Source organism: Littorina saxatilis, linkage group LG14, assembly GCF_037325665.1.
Source record: "Littorina saxatilis isolate snail1 linkage group LG14, US_GU_Lsax_2.0, whole genome shotgun sequence".
NCBI classification, from domain to species: domain Eukaryota; kingdom Metazoa; phylum Mollusca; class Gastropoda; order Littorinimorpha; family Littorinidae; genus Littorina; species Littorina saxatilis.
The window spans coordinates 11,045,764-11,060,763 of NC_090258.1; positions in this window are offsets into that span (position 1 = coordinate 11,045,764).

The window sequence follows — 15,000 nt, forward strand, 5'->3', positions numbered from 1 at the left end:
CTCTCTCTCTCTCTCTCTCACGCACACGCACACGCACACACGCGCGGCGCGAGCCAAAAATCAAGAAAAATTAGAAAACATTAATTGACATGATAGCTATTTTCTTAAGCATTAAAGCTTTCATGGATCGAGAGAGCGTGCGATGCAACGACACACAAATAATAAATCGTTTTTAAATGGATGCCAAGGACTCCTAAAGGGATGCCAAATTTTTTAATTTTTTTTTTAGGAAGACCGCCCGCACAGTCGCATGAACACAATTCAGTGTCGGACGGCAGTTTTACAAACGAGCATTTTTTTTCCCTCCTTTCTGGCAACAACAAAAATAATCTTGCTGACACCTTTAAGCATTCACTGCAAGGTGAGACGAATGATTGAAAAACTACACGAGAGTGAAAGGTCAAACATATAACCCCCAAAGTTGAAACTGACATATTCACCTGCACGCCCAGCCGACTTTCACGCACGCACACACACGCTAACACACACACACGCACACACACACACACACACACACACACACACACACACACACACACACACACACACACACACACACACACACAGAAAAGTAGAAAGAAGTAACAAAAATGAGAAAAGGGAGAAGCAGACGAAAAGAAAAAAATCAGGTTGAAAAGAGTCAAAGTGGAACAGACAGCAAACAAAACCCCCTGACACAAGTAGCACACACAAGAGAAGACAGGCGAGACCCCATAAGCACGTGAAATCCGCCGCGTTGTATTTAGGTCACTGGCACTGTCGGTCACAATTTACCCGTTGTTTGGTTCAAAAAGCGAGAAGCCTACAGCAAATTCTGACAGGATGTGCATAATTATGATGAAGGAAAACGTTGCAACAAAAGTCGTAACCTTTTTATAGATTTTCATTGAGTGGTTTTGCACTTTTTAGACTATGTCAACCTACTGACTCGACTGTCACCGGGGGGGAGTGGAGTATATTTGAGACTGCTTCAGCCAATGCGGCCAGTTTATTGAGGTCTAACGAATGACGTATCACAACGTGCGCGGTCGTCCTTGGCGGTCAAGAAAGCCGCGGGCGCCGCCGCGATCATTGCGCAGACGACACTTCTAGACCGTCAATAGTTTTTGTGCGCATCACGTGCTCCTCATAAATCGGCCGGAAACGAAGCAATTGGGAAACCTGGATAGGGAAGCGTACCATTATTCGGAAAGTTGATGAGTTCGAAGAAAAAATCAAATGTGGGTGAATGAGGGTGGGGGGGGGGGGGGGGGTCTGGGTGTTATAGTGTGTGGGTGGGTTGAGATGAGAGGTGTATCATGCGTTAGCGCACACCATTATGTGTAGGTTGATGATTTAATCAGAAAAAAACAATCTCGGAGGATGAGTGAGCGGGGGGCGGGGGTGTCGGCTGCGATGGGAGTCACATGTAAGCAGTCCCATTATTGTATAGGTTGGTCTTCTTCTTGTCGTTTGCTGTTAGATCGTCAGTCCGGTCTGCAGGGCAATGTGTGTAGGTTGATGATTTAAGAAGAAAAAAACATTTCGGAAGGTGAGTGAGTGAGGGGAGGGATAGGTTTGAGATAAGAGTCATATAATGTACTAGATGATTACCCGCTTCGCCGGGTGGATCGCGAGACGGAGTATGCAGCGTGGCGGTTCGCCGGCTTAGAGCACGTGTTGACGTGATTGACGCCACACGAAGGAAGGGAGATAAACGCGCAAAACACTGGAGAAGATAAGGAAGAGTTACTGGGAATGAATCTACAGAAAAACCAAAATCGGTTCACCGCGCCGCGCTTAGAGCACGTGTTGAACATTTTCATTGACTAGATTGTGTCCGGGGTCTACCTGAATATGCCCACCAAATTTGAAGCAGATCCATCGAGAACTTTGGCCGTGCATCGCAAAGTGACAGACAGACAGACACACACAAGCCGTATATATATATAGAGATATAGAAGCAGTACCATTGTGGGTGTAGGTTGATGATTAAGAAGAAAACAAATTGACGAAGGGTGATGATTGGGGGGGGAAGGGGGGTGATAGTTATAGGTAAGAGCACCATTATGAATTAGAAGGGAACAATCGACGACAGGATAGGAGGGCGGCGTGTAGGTAGTGGGTCGGATGAGAGTTTGGAGGTGGTAGCAAGGTCGATAGGGGGGGGGGGGGGGGTATAGCGTCGTGAGCTTTGTTCCCACCAACAGATTGATTTTATTCAGAAGACTGTTTGAAACAAGAAACAGTTGCGTCAAGGCCGCATCGTCGCGATATAACCTTCGTGGTTGAAAACGACGTTAAACACCAAATAAAGAAAGAAAGTCAAGGCCGCAAGATGATAGACAGAGCCGGTGAAAGTTTTGGAACATTTCCTGCACAGGTGATAATTGCTGCGTTTAGCCTGACGAGTGAAGGGAGACACTTTTCTGGCATCGGTCCGTCAGCTACTGTCTGCTTTACCTGCCTCCCACCCGTCTAGTATGTATTACCCCCTGAGTTATATACTAGCTGTGTATACAACTCAGTGGTATTACCGTATTACGCCATGGAAAGTTGTCGATTATGTACTCTGGCCTTTAGCGTAGCTCTCATATACTACCGTGTCGGTAAAACTCGAAAACAGTGTCCCAAAGTCAAAGAAGCTGTAGCAAGGTACACCAAACTTTACAGGCAGAGACAAATGTGGCATTTGCTGAGGCAAAATCGTGGTCAAAAGCGATTGTTTCGACTTTGAAATTCGATTTAGGTCTTAAACCTTCTTTGCATATTCTAGGGACACAACCAAATGGCGGACGGAGTTAATTTGGGGCACTGTTCTTGAAATTATTCACTGTGTCTTCTAACACCAACAAAGACAGATACAATCACGCCCTGAGCGAGACAGACACAGACGATTCAAACGACGGACACTGACGTAGTCGGACAGCGAGCATTCTTAAAAATGCATTCCTTCTCATGAAACTTGAGGATGTCAAAATCATTTCACCTCACACACAAACGAACACACGCTCGTTTTCATGAAAACGATGATGCTCAATGCCAAAAAAGCTACACCAGCACCCGCAATAGCTCACAGAAAAACCCACCACGAACGAGAACTGGGAAACCAAGACTTGAGGCTAGGAACACCGAGACAGAAAACAAGGCGCGCCGATACCTTCGCTCCAGGAGCAGATTTATTTTCCTGGTCGGCCAATAATCTGCCTTCAGCTATCGCCTGTCGCTCACTGGCTAGGAAAATTGGAGTTTTATTTTCGCTACCAAGGTGAGTGACTTCTTGCCTTACCTGTTCTGTGGCTTCTTCACAAGGGTATCGTCTGTTCATGTAGATTTGAGACTTGTGGGCTCAGCCCCTTGTGCTAGTTTTACGGGGTGCCCGTGCGTGGGGTTGAATGACTGGACAAACACAGGGTGGGGTTTGGGTTGTGGGCTTTAATGGATGTAGGTGTTAGGATGAAGTATGTGTGTCTTTCTTTATTATTTCTTCTTTTTTTCTTTCTTTAACTTCTTTTTGTCAACGTCCCTATATTTACACCCCCGGTATAGGGGTGTGTATAGGTTTCGGTCGATGTGTTTGTTTGTTTGTGTGTTTGTGTGTTTGTGTGTTTGTGTTCGCATATAGATCTCAAGAATGAACGGACCGATCGTCACCAAACTTGGTGTACAGGTTCTATACATTCCTGAGACGGTCCTTACAAAAATTGGGACCCGTCAAACACACGGTTAGGGAGTTATTGGTGGATTAAGATTCTACAAGGACATAGAGAAACATATTCATGGTCAAAGGGAAAGAACCTTCTCAGTTGGTGTCAGTGAGAATGGGTGCAGTGAGAATGGTTATTTCCCTTTGACCAACGGGGGTGTTTTTCCTACCTCGAAGGAATTTCTTGTTCTGTCAGATTTCCAGTCACTTTTCTTATACTTTGTATGGTTGTTCTTTCATTCTGTTTTTATCTCTTGTTGCTTCATTTTTTCTTTCGTCCACTAGTGTTGTTTCTTTATTGTAATTCTTTATTGTTTGTACGCTTTCATGTTTTTTGTGTGCGCTTTTTGTCTGTGAGTGTGAGTTTGTTTGTTTTTTGTGTGCGCTTTTTGTCTGTGAGTGTGAGTTTGTTTGTTTTTTCTTTTCTATTTTTCTATTTTATTTTTTATTCCTTCTTTTTCGATTTCATTTATTTATTCCTTTATTTTGATTGTTAAAGTGTTTGTTCAAAAACTATTTTATTATGCACTTTTTTCCCTTTTTTTCTTCTTTTCTTCTTATGTACGTTATTCTTTGTTCGTTACTTATTTGCAAGAACGTTTGTTTCCCTCTTTTTATTTTGTCGGCATTTCTGTATTTTGTTTGTTTTATTTTTCTTCCTAGCTGTATCTGACTATCTTTCTTTCTTGTTTTTTTCTATCTTGCTTTCTTGCTATTTTAGTCCTTAAAACGGGTCTTTCTTTTGTTCTTTTTCTATCTTGCTTTCTTAGTATTTTAGTCTTTCTTTCTTTTTTTTTTCTCTCTTTTTTTCAAAGCTCATTTACCATGTGTGCGTAGAATGAGATGATTCCAGCCTCAATCACGTGATCTCCTCGGTCAGTGACGTGATGTAGCTCCCTGTATGTAGCGGACACTGACCTGTATGTAGCGGACATTGACCTGTATGCAGCGGACACTGACCTGTATGTATCGGACACTGACTTGTAGCCCATTACCGACTCGTGTTCCCTGTTATCACCTGAACATGTCGTTACTCGGGGATTGTGTTCTGTCTTTCGAAGGATTCAATGCAACGGTGTGTGCTGTTATATAGCCTAGAGACATGGGATTTTTCTTGTATGCTTCTTCTTGCATGAAAGCGCTTTTTTCTTCGAGATGAACATTTGCTTGGTTTCAAAACTTTGTACTTCGTTGCAAGCCCCTGGAGCAAATTTTTGATTAGTGCTTTTGTGAACAAGAAACAATTGACAAGTGGCTCTATCCCATCTCCCCCATTCCCTCCGTCGCGATATAACCCTTCGTGGTTGAAAACAACGTTAAACACCAAATAAAGAAAGGTTTCAAAACTGTTGTGTTTTAAGGATGTGTGTGTGTGTGTGTGTGTAAGTGTCCGGGGGGGGGAGGGGGGGTTGTGTTGGTGTGTGTGTGTGCATGTGTGTGTGTCTGTGTGTGTCTGCATGTCTCTGTCTGTCTCTGTCTCCGTCTGTCTGTCTGTCTTTTCGTTCGCAAAACCACATTGTTAAAGATGCGTGCCTGCGACTGTGTGGGAAAACAGTCAACTTTCCATTAAAAAGAGGTTTCTTATTAATACGTAGTTTCCCTGTGCCCTTTTGAAATCAGTGATGCACACTACACTAGCTGTCAGACTCTGCTTCCTTGTTGTTTGTTGTTGTTGTTGTTGTTGTTGTTGTTGTTGTTGTTGTTGTTGTTGTTGTTGTTGTTGTTGTTGTTGTTGTTGTTACACCCCCGGTATAGGGGTACCGTGTGTATAGGATTCGCTCCATGTGTTTGTTTGTTTGTATTCGCATATAGATCTCAAGAATGAACGGACCGATTGTCACCAAACTTGGTGAATAGGTTCTATACATTCCTGAGACGGTCCTTACAAAAATTGGGACCAGTCAAACACACGGTTAGGGAGTTATTGGTGGATTAAGATTCTACAAGGACTTATAGAGGGACATATTAATTGTCAAAGGGAAATAACCTTCTCAGTTGGTGGCAGTGAGAATGGTTATTTCCCTTGGACCAACGGGGGTGTTTTTCCTACCTCGGAGGAATTTCTTGTTGTTGTTGTTGTTGTTGTTGTTGTTGTTGTTGCTGATGTGCGTGCGTGCGTGCGTGTTTGTACTGCGTGTACGTGTCCAGGCCGTCTTTCAGTTCCTTTGCTTGCGTGTGTGTACGAATACCTATACCCTTTATGGTTCACGCGTGAGATGGTGGTAAACAAATTGTACATGGAGAGAAGGGCAACAGATCAGTGAGACGTATACCTCTAGACATGCGGTATGTTGGCTGACTTGGCTGGTTGTGTATTAATCGCGCGCACGCGTGTGTGTGTGTGTGTGTGTGTGTGTGTGTGTGTGCGTGTGTGCGTGTGTGTGTGTGTGTGTGTGCAGGTGTGTGTGTGTGTGTGTGTGTGTGCAGGTGTGTGTGTGCAGGTGTGTGTGTGTGTGTGTGTGTGTGTGCCGGTGTGTGTGTGCAGGTGTGCGTGCGACGTGTATGTGTGTGTGTGTGTGTGTGTTGGCTGAAGTCGAGCGTGCAGTCATATATACCTATCTCTCACGGCTTGTTTTCACCGCCTTGTTCCGTTTATCGTGTGAAGACTGAGAAGCCCAATAACAGCATACGTGTGGTTACTTTACGAAGATGGCCTTGGCAGTTGTCAGGGAACGACGTGGGTGTTGATATCTTTACCTGCGGGTGTACATACACACACTTTTTTTCTGTTTCTCATCTTATGGGGGCATTCTGATCAGTCATCGCTCAACGGCTATTGCCAGTCAGTATCTCTCTGACCGGACGCTACAGTCCTACGCGAATCTACGGACGCTACAGTCCTGCGCGAATCTATCAAAACAAAAATACAGAGTTATCTCCCATAATTATGTTTTTCGCGAGCACTGATCTAAATTATTTTGAGATCAGTGTTAGCGAGACGAAAATGATTGCAGATTGGCCGACTTCGACAGTGATCTCCGTTCTGTTCTTCACAGTTATGATAAAGACATCGTTCTAAGGTCAAAACAAGTCGAAATTTTGGGACTGCTGCCGGAAGGAGACCGTAATATATGGTTTCATCACTGTCAACTGGTTACAGAAAAAATCGTCTGCTCCAGTGAGTGTCGAAACCAAACGGTTGATTATCACGTGACACTTTTGCCATATTTAGAGTTGTTTGCACAGTAAATACAGCCGCGAAAAATAGCTCGCTTGAAACTGTCTTACATATCAATTCCTTTGTAATTTAAAAATTACAAAACACCATGAAAAATTATTATCGACGATCGCGAATCTGCTTATATCAATAATACATTACAAAAAGCTCTAAATATGTAAAAAAATAAAAAATAAAAAAAAATAAAAAAAATTATATATTAAAAAAAATTAAAAAAATCGGTTTCCTTCCCAGACAAGGAAACTCAAGGCATCCTGTCAGGGAGAGAATGAGCCGAACTCATTTTGACCTGAGGTCAGGATGGGGTAGGGGCTGAACTTTGTTCCCCGTTTTGTGTTCAAAGAAAACAAGGATGAGGACTTTATTCATATTCTGTTTCCGCCAGACTATTAACTTTCACAAATACACGAGTTCTGATTATTTTGTTCTCTTCAGAAGCCCCGTTTGTTAGGGTTTTTGGTGGGTTTTTTTAGGTTGTTGTTGCTTTTTTGTATGTGTGCATGCTTGTTGTTGTTGTTGGAGATGCCCTTTTTTGCTTTGTTTGTTTGTTGTTGTTGTTTTTTGTGGGGGAAGGGGTTGCTGGCAGATAAGGATTTTTTCACTTGGCTATCACGTGATACATCGATATTTCTAGGTAAACCCCAACCCCCAGGCACTCATTTCTTCGTCCTCTTTCCTCACCAAAGCAACGGACAAAAAGGAAAACATAAAAAAACAGGCCGGATATCTAGCGTCTTATCCCGTTATTTCCTATCAAATGAAGCGTGCGCCAATGATTTTTCTCTCTGGCCTTCATTCCCTGCTTATAGGGATCGGCACGCATGTGGCTTAATCCGGGCCAGATGTACTGGCTTCGTATCCACAAGGCGTAAAATTATCATTTTCGCACCACATTCCTCGTTGTGGTTTCCTGGCTAACTGGCGTGTACTGTTGTGCGTGCTTGTAATCCAAAGATGAGGGAAGCTATACGCGTACGGTGAGTACAAAAAACACGAAGAAAAGAGAGAGAGAGAAAAGAAAGGACACATGGAGAAAAGAAGAGAAAAAACCGGTTTTTGTTTTTGTTGTGTGTTTGTGTGTCGGTTTTTTTTTATTTTATATTTTTCATTATTGCATTTTGATGTGTATTATGGTGTCGATTGTACTTTATTTTGGCTATTATTTGCGAAAAGATTGATGTCTTTGAATGTCTTGTTTTGTCTTGTTTCTTATATACAGATGTAAATAGTAGATAAAAGTCAAACTTAATTAGGAATGAGGAATATTGTGTGCACAAATTTACCTAACCCCACACGAAGAACTAAAACAGAGGCAGGTACAAACGATCACAGGAGAATACGTGGCGAAATAGATGTGTAAACAAGGGTGAGAGAGCATCATACATACCGCCTAAAACACCAGACGCCCAGCCTGACATGAACACGACGTGAAACTGCTTGTGTCGACAAGAGTTACGGCCAATGCAGAAGCGCCGATACAATATTTCATCCCGTTGACGATTATAGCCTCAAACATAAAAAGAAGAAACAACACTCACTCGCGCAAGAGATGGGGAAGAAATAATTATAAGCATGGCGATGGGCAATCACAAACAGAAGGCAAGTAAGATAGAAAGAAAGAAAGAAACTGACAAAGACAGAAAGTAAGAAAGAAACTGACAAAGACAGAAAGTAAGAAAGAAACTGACAAAGACAGAAAGTAAGAAAGAAACTGACAAAGACAGAAAGTAAGAAAGAAACTGACAAAGACAGAAAGTAAGAAAGAAACTGACAAAGACAGAAAGTAAGAAAGAAACTGACAAAGACAGAAAGTAAGAAAGAAACTGACAAAGACAGAAAGTAAGAAAGAAACTGACAAAGACAGAAAGAAAGAAAGAAAGTGACAAAGACAGAAAGTAAGAAAGAAAGTGACAAAGACAGAAAGTAAGAAAGAAACTGACAAAGACAGAAAGTAAGAAAGAAACTGACAAAGACAGAAAGTAAGAAAGAAACTGACAAAGACAGAAAGTAAGAAAGAAAGTGACAAAGACAGAAAGTAAGAAAGAAACTGACAAAGACAGAAAGTAAGAAAGAACGAAACTTTAGAAAGAAAGAAAGATAGAAAAGACAAAAACCACTCGTGGAAAAATGGGGGATCATAAAGCTGGGATAAACCTGATATAAGAGGATATATATATATAATGACTGTGTATAACATTTCATGTCATTCCTTTGACGATGCGGGCAGAGAATCTATCACCCCCCGCGGGTTAGGGGGAGTCCCATATTGGTTGGGACTAGAAAGAATTTACCCGATGCTACCCAGCATGTCGTAAGAGGCGACTAACGGTTCTGTTTCTTCTCTTCTTTTGTCTTATTTCTGCCTTACCAGTCCTTTCACCTATATTTCCTTCCAAGAAAACTCTCCCTACTATTCCCTGCAGTTTTCCAATTCTTTTCTTGTTGTCTTATTTCTACCTGACTGGATCCATCACCTTTATTTCACTTACCAAAAGTCTTCTTTTCCACATCCTTATTTCTCTGCACCCCGCATGTCGTATGAGGCGACTAACGGATTCTGTTTCTCCTTTAACCCTTGTTAAGTGGTTCTTGTATAGAATATAGTCAATGTTTGTAAAGATTTTAGTCAAGCAGTATGTAAGAAATGTTTAGTCCTTTGTACTGGAAACTTGCATTCTCCCAGTAAGGTCATATATTGTACTACGTTGCAAGCCCCTGGAGCAATTTTTTGATTAGTGCTTTTGTGAACAAGAAACACTTAACAAGTGGCTCAATCCCATCTCCCCCCTTTCCCCTATCCCACCTCCCCCTTTCCCTCGTCGCGATATAACCTTCGTGGTTGAAAACGACGTTAAACACCAAATAAAGAAAGAAAGAGAATCTATCACTCGCGCAAAAACATGGAGGGATAGAAAATCGGTATAACAGTGATACAGTGTACAAGCAAATGCACAAAAAAGACAACTCACTCTCGCCAAAGATGACGGCTACAAAAGTGGCGTAAAACAGACGTCAGAGGAGCATGCGTACAATTTGACATCCCTTTGACGATGTAGGGCGACCGAAATCGCTCGCAAAAAGAATGCAAAAGTAACAAAAAGGCATAAAAAAATTATACAAGGACGGTGGGGTAAACAAACAAACATCACTTGTGCCAAAAATTGGGTATATAAAGGTGGCATAAAACTGGTATGCGATATGTCTTCCCTTTTACGATGTAGGTCGAAAACAACACTTATTATCTTTAAAAAAAATATATATATAGAAGATACACGGGGCTGGATCCGAGGGGTGGTTCCTGCCCGCCCCCCCCCCCCCCCCCCTTTTCCCGGCAAATGTACACTTTTTTCTCAAAGAGAGACCCAAAATACCCCTTTCCTTTCAAATGCTAAATTTCGACCGCTCCTTTACTTCGGATGCCCCTGCCGTTCATTCACTTGGTCCAACCCTGATTCAACATGCATAACATTGAAACAAGTAAGGGAAAAACGAATTAAACATCAAAAACTCTTTGGCGCACCAAACCAGAAGACACAAAGTGCCATTAAGCTGAGCATGTAAACCATATGTCATGTTTTTTGTCCTGTCGGTAAATACCCACTGACTTCACACGCAAACACATGCACATAGAGTAAAAAGGCATAAACGAGATGCAAGAAAGGTCGAAGAAAATAACAAGAACAAAAGAATCATGGACACAATAAATCCAAAAACAAAGAGACTGCCAACTCTTTTTTTTATGTTGTTTTTTTTAACCTTTTTTAGTTTTTTGATTCATGGACACAATAGATAGAGGATGAAACAGTGGCATCAAACTGAAATAGAGAAGCAAAAAATGCCAAACCAGACTCTTTGAACGATATGGGGCGGACACAAACATCACTCGATCAAAGGATGAGGGCCCGTACAACAACAGCATGAAAACGATACAAGCAAGGATGAAAACAATCACTTGTTGGGGAAAAACTTGGATGATACAAAAGCAACATAAACGTGTTGTTAGCTGGCTCGCGGCCTCAGTGCATGTCGGCAACATGACTGAGTGGGGCTGTGAAATCTTGGCATATCCCGTGTCTGTTACGCTTCGCTGACTTCACACTCTACCGCAGTGATCGACAACAGATGTTGTAGTGCCGCTGACGTACATAGCGATGGAGGTTGCTGCTGTGGTAGTAGAGTTCAAGTTGAGTGTGTGTGTTGGTTTTGATTTTCAAGTTTTTGCTCTCTCTCTCTCTCTCTCTCTCTCTCTCTCTCTCTCTCTCTCTCTCTCTCTCTCTCTCTCTCTCTCTCTCTCTCTCTCTCTCTCTCTCTCTCTCTCTCTCTCTCTCTCTCTTTTACAGGTGAATGCCATGGTTTAATCGCGGAATGCGTGAAAAGTCACTGGAAGGTCACTTTGTGCTCTACTTTTCTTAGGTTTATTGAAGTTGTCTGACGCTGACGTTATCTGCATGTGTGACGTGGAAGTGTGGGTATGACGTAATCTCACACAGAGTGCATGACGTTGTCTTAAAGGCACAGTGCAGCTCACAGCCTTCGTTTTGCGTTTTTGTTGCAGCTGAGTGCATTTACAGTTCAAAAATCCTCCTATGGTAGTAAAACAAACCCAAAACTACCCAACGACAACATCTGTGAAGCTCGACAGTTTCTTGTTCACGCGAGTGCATAAATTAACCTAGTTATTACGTGGTGTTTGGTCGGAGTTCGATTCAACTGAGTGATTCCGGCCTCCATTTTGTTTTACACAAACTCATGATGACGTCTGACATAGTTTGCTAGTGACGTGTCTTTTTGTGCATGATGTGGTGATCTACCTGATCTAAATTTAGATCCAAAAATAGGCCAAGACCAGCCGGGTCCGAGTACGAAATTAATTCGTAAAAAAATCGCAGTTCTTGACTCTTTGGGTGCAAGTCAATGAAACTTGGTAGTTCTTCTAACGGATAGCTGCCTGAGGTATGACTAAAAGCCCCAGGGGCTCCGTGCACCTGGATTTGACAAGTTCAGTACCTTTAACAGAAGTAGAGTGATCTTGTGCATAAGTGGGAATCATCTAGGTATGTTGCCCTGCAATTTCCATCCTGTTTGTTTGAACTATGTGACTTGCTTGGCAAAAAAGGCACCTAAAGAAAATGGATGGGAAAAACTCTGGATTCACTCGACCCCAAATGTCGAAGTCAGCACACCATGTGTGTTTGCCAGCGCCTGCATCATCTCTCTGTGTACCACGTGCATGTTTATAGTTGAGTCTGATGATGACAGATGGTGACTTTGCAAGTTGGTGCAAGTTTGTGATTCTGTGAGATGAGGCGTTCCTGTGTGTTTTTCATACATAGTCTGTCGGTTAGATCAGCCTTTCTTGTCCATTCTGGCTTCAAGAATGTGAAATCACTAATCATACTGCGTGAACTAAACTGACGTTGAAGTGCGGCTTACTCCCAAAGGGGTCAGTAGTACCAGTTTTGCAGGTACTGTTTTACGTCTTTGACTTAGAATTCTACCATGAGATATGCAGAGAATGTTCATCTCTCGTTCAAACAGACTGTTATGCGAAGCAGGTTTTGTGCTTTCCACACCAACTGAATGTGTTGCAACCATTAGATTGTTTCTCATCTCTGTGATTTGTATTAACTTTAAAGAGCGCCCTTGCTTGTCAAATCATAGTTTGCCGAATTGACACAAGTTCCCCTCAAGTAATCTGTCAGCACATGTATGCACCAACAACGAAGGCGTTTGCGAACACACACGCAGATAGACAGACGTACTCGCACGCACGTACGCACGAACACACGCACGCACGAACACTCAAACGCACGAACACACATACACAGACACACAGACACACACACATACACACACACACACACACACACACACATACACACACACAGACACACACATGCACATACACACACACACATCTACACACACACACACATACACACACACACACACACACACACACACACACATACACACACACAGACACACACACATACACACACATACACATACACACACATACACACACACACACACACACACACACACACACACACACACACACACATACACATACAAGCGCGCACATAAACGCAGGATTACTTACACATACACAAGATTACAGAAAAAGAAAGGGTATTTGGTGGGGGTCTGGAGAACGCTCATGCCTATCCTAAAAAACAAACACATACAAGCACACAAAGGCGAACATACCGGTGACAGAGAGGTACATTGCCATGAACAGACATGCTGACAATGCTGCCTGTCTTTATCATTAACTTGTGCGAGCCTGTTATGTGATAATACATTTTGGGTACCTGCAGTGTCCACACGCTTTCACGAGTTGTTAAAACTATAGCAAAGATATGCTCGACTTACTTAGGGTTGAAGAACTAGTTGTCTTTTATTGTTATCGCTTTAGCTCAGTTTTGGAGATCGCAGTGAAATTAGTTGGATGAGGAAAACAGGATGACATATATATTAATAACGACTTTTGGGCGTATTAAGACACAAAAACACACGTGCACGCGTGCATGGCCGCGGACACATGCATGTAACTATACGCACGTCACTGTTGCCGCAGTCTCGCTGACAGAAAACCTTTCGTACTCGATCTCTGTAAACGGTCCTTTGTACAGAAAATGTGAAATGAACTTGCTAACTCGCTGGCAGAAAACTTTGGGTACTCTTCGCAGACGGTCCTTTGCAGGCAGAAGCTTGCACGTGTGCGGGCCTGTAGGTACATCATTGACACTTTGGTGGGATTCCCAGAGAACAAACGACAAGACAATGGTGTAAGGTGCTGGTGCAGATGCGCGATGATGACTCTTCCCTGTGCGTTTGCAAAGAGGTAGAGATGGTGGTGGGAGGGGGTGGGTGCAAGATAATAACTCTTCATTGTGTGTCTACAATGAGGGTGTGGGGGGGGGAGCTATTTAATGTTGTTACGCAATTGCGGTGCATTGCATGGTGCATGCGGAGTGACACTTCACGGTGTTTGGCACATGTGCAACTACAATTAGCGTTGTTCTTTTCCTGCCTACCTGTCACAGTGTTTGGCTCACGTGTATACATACAATTAGCGTTGGTTTTTAACATAGAGGGGGAATAGAGACGAGGGTCGTGGTGTATGTGTGTCTGTGTGTGTGTGTGTCTGTCTGTCTGTCTCTGTGTGTGTGGAGCGATTCAGACTAAACTAATGGACCGATCTTTATGCAATTTGACGTGAGAGTTCCTGGGAATGATATCCCCGGACGTTTTTTTCATTTTTTCGATAAATACCTTTGATGACGTCATATCCGGCTTTTTGTAAAAGTTGAGGCGGAACTGTCACACCCTCATTTTTCAATCAAATTGGGCAGCCATACGCCGCTTTCGGAGGAAGCATGCTAGGTATTTTCGTGTTTCTATAACCCACCGAACTCTGACATGGATTACAGGATCTTTTCCGTGCGCCCTGGATCCTGTGCTTGCGTGTGCACACGAAGGGGGATAAGCCACAAGCAGGTCTGCACATAAGTTGACTTGGGAGATCGGACAAATCTCCACACTTATCCCACCAGGCGGCCGCGGCAGGGATTCGAACTCACGACCTTCCGATTAAAAGGCCGACGTCTTAACACCACGCCACAGCGCCCGTCTAGGGCTGCAATCAATGTAGAATTTCTTATCATCTTTTTCTACACATTCCGCCATTTCTTGGCTCTTTCTTTCAGCGAATTCGCGCAAGTATAAATTACAAAGAAAAATATTTACAGATACAGAGGAATGCGAGACATTCCCGTGAACTGGGTTGTTATGTGGCTTTGCGCCCATGACAGGGCTTTATAAATACTCTCAATCGCAAGGATCATACATAAATACAGTTCGAGGTTTCTTGATATGTTTATTTCACACCGTGAATAAGAATTGTTGTATGGCTTTTTTGCCGCCTTAATTTATAAATGACATTAGATCTATAACACGTACGTGATCCATCCTGACCTCAGGTCAAAATTAGTTCGGCTCATTCTCTCCCTGACAGGATGCCTTGAGTTTCCTTGTCTGGCAAGGAAACAGATTTTTTTTTTTTACATATTTAGAGCTTTTTGTAATGTGTTATGGATATAAGCAGACTCGCGATCGTCGATAATGATTT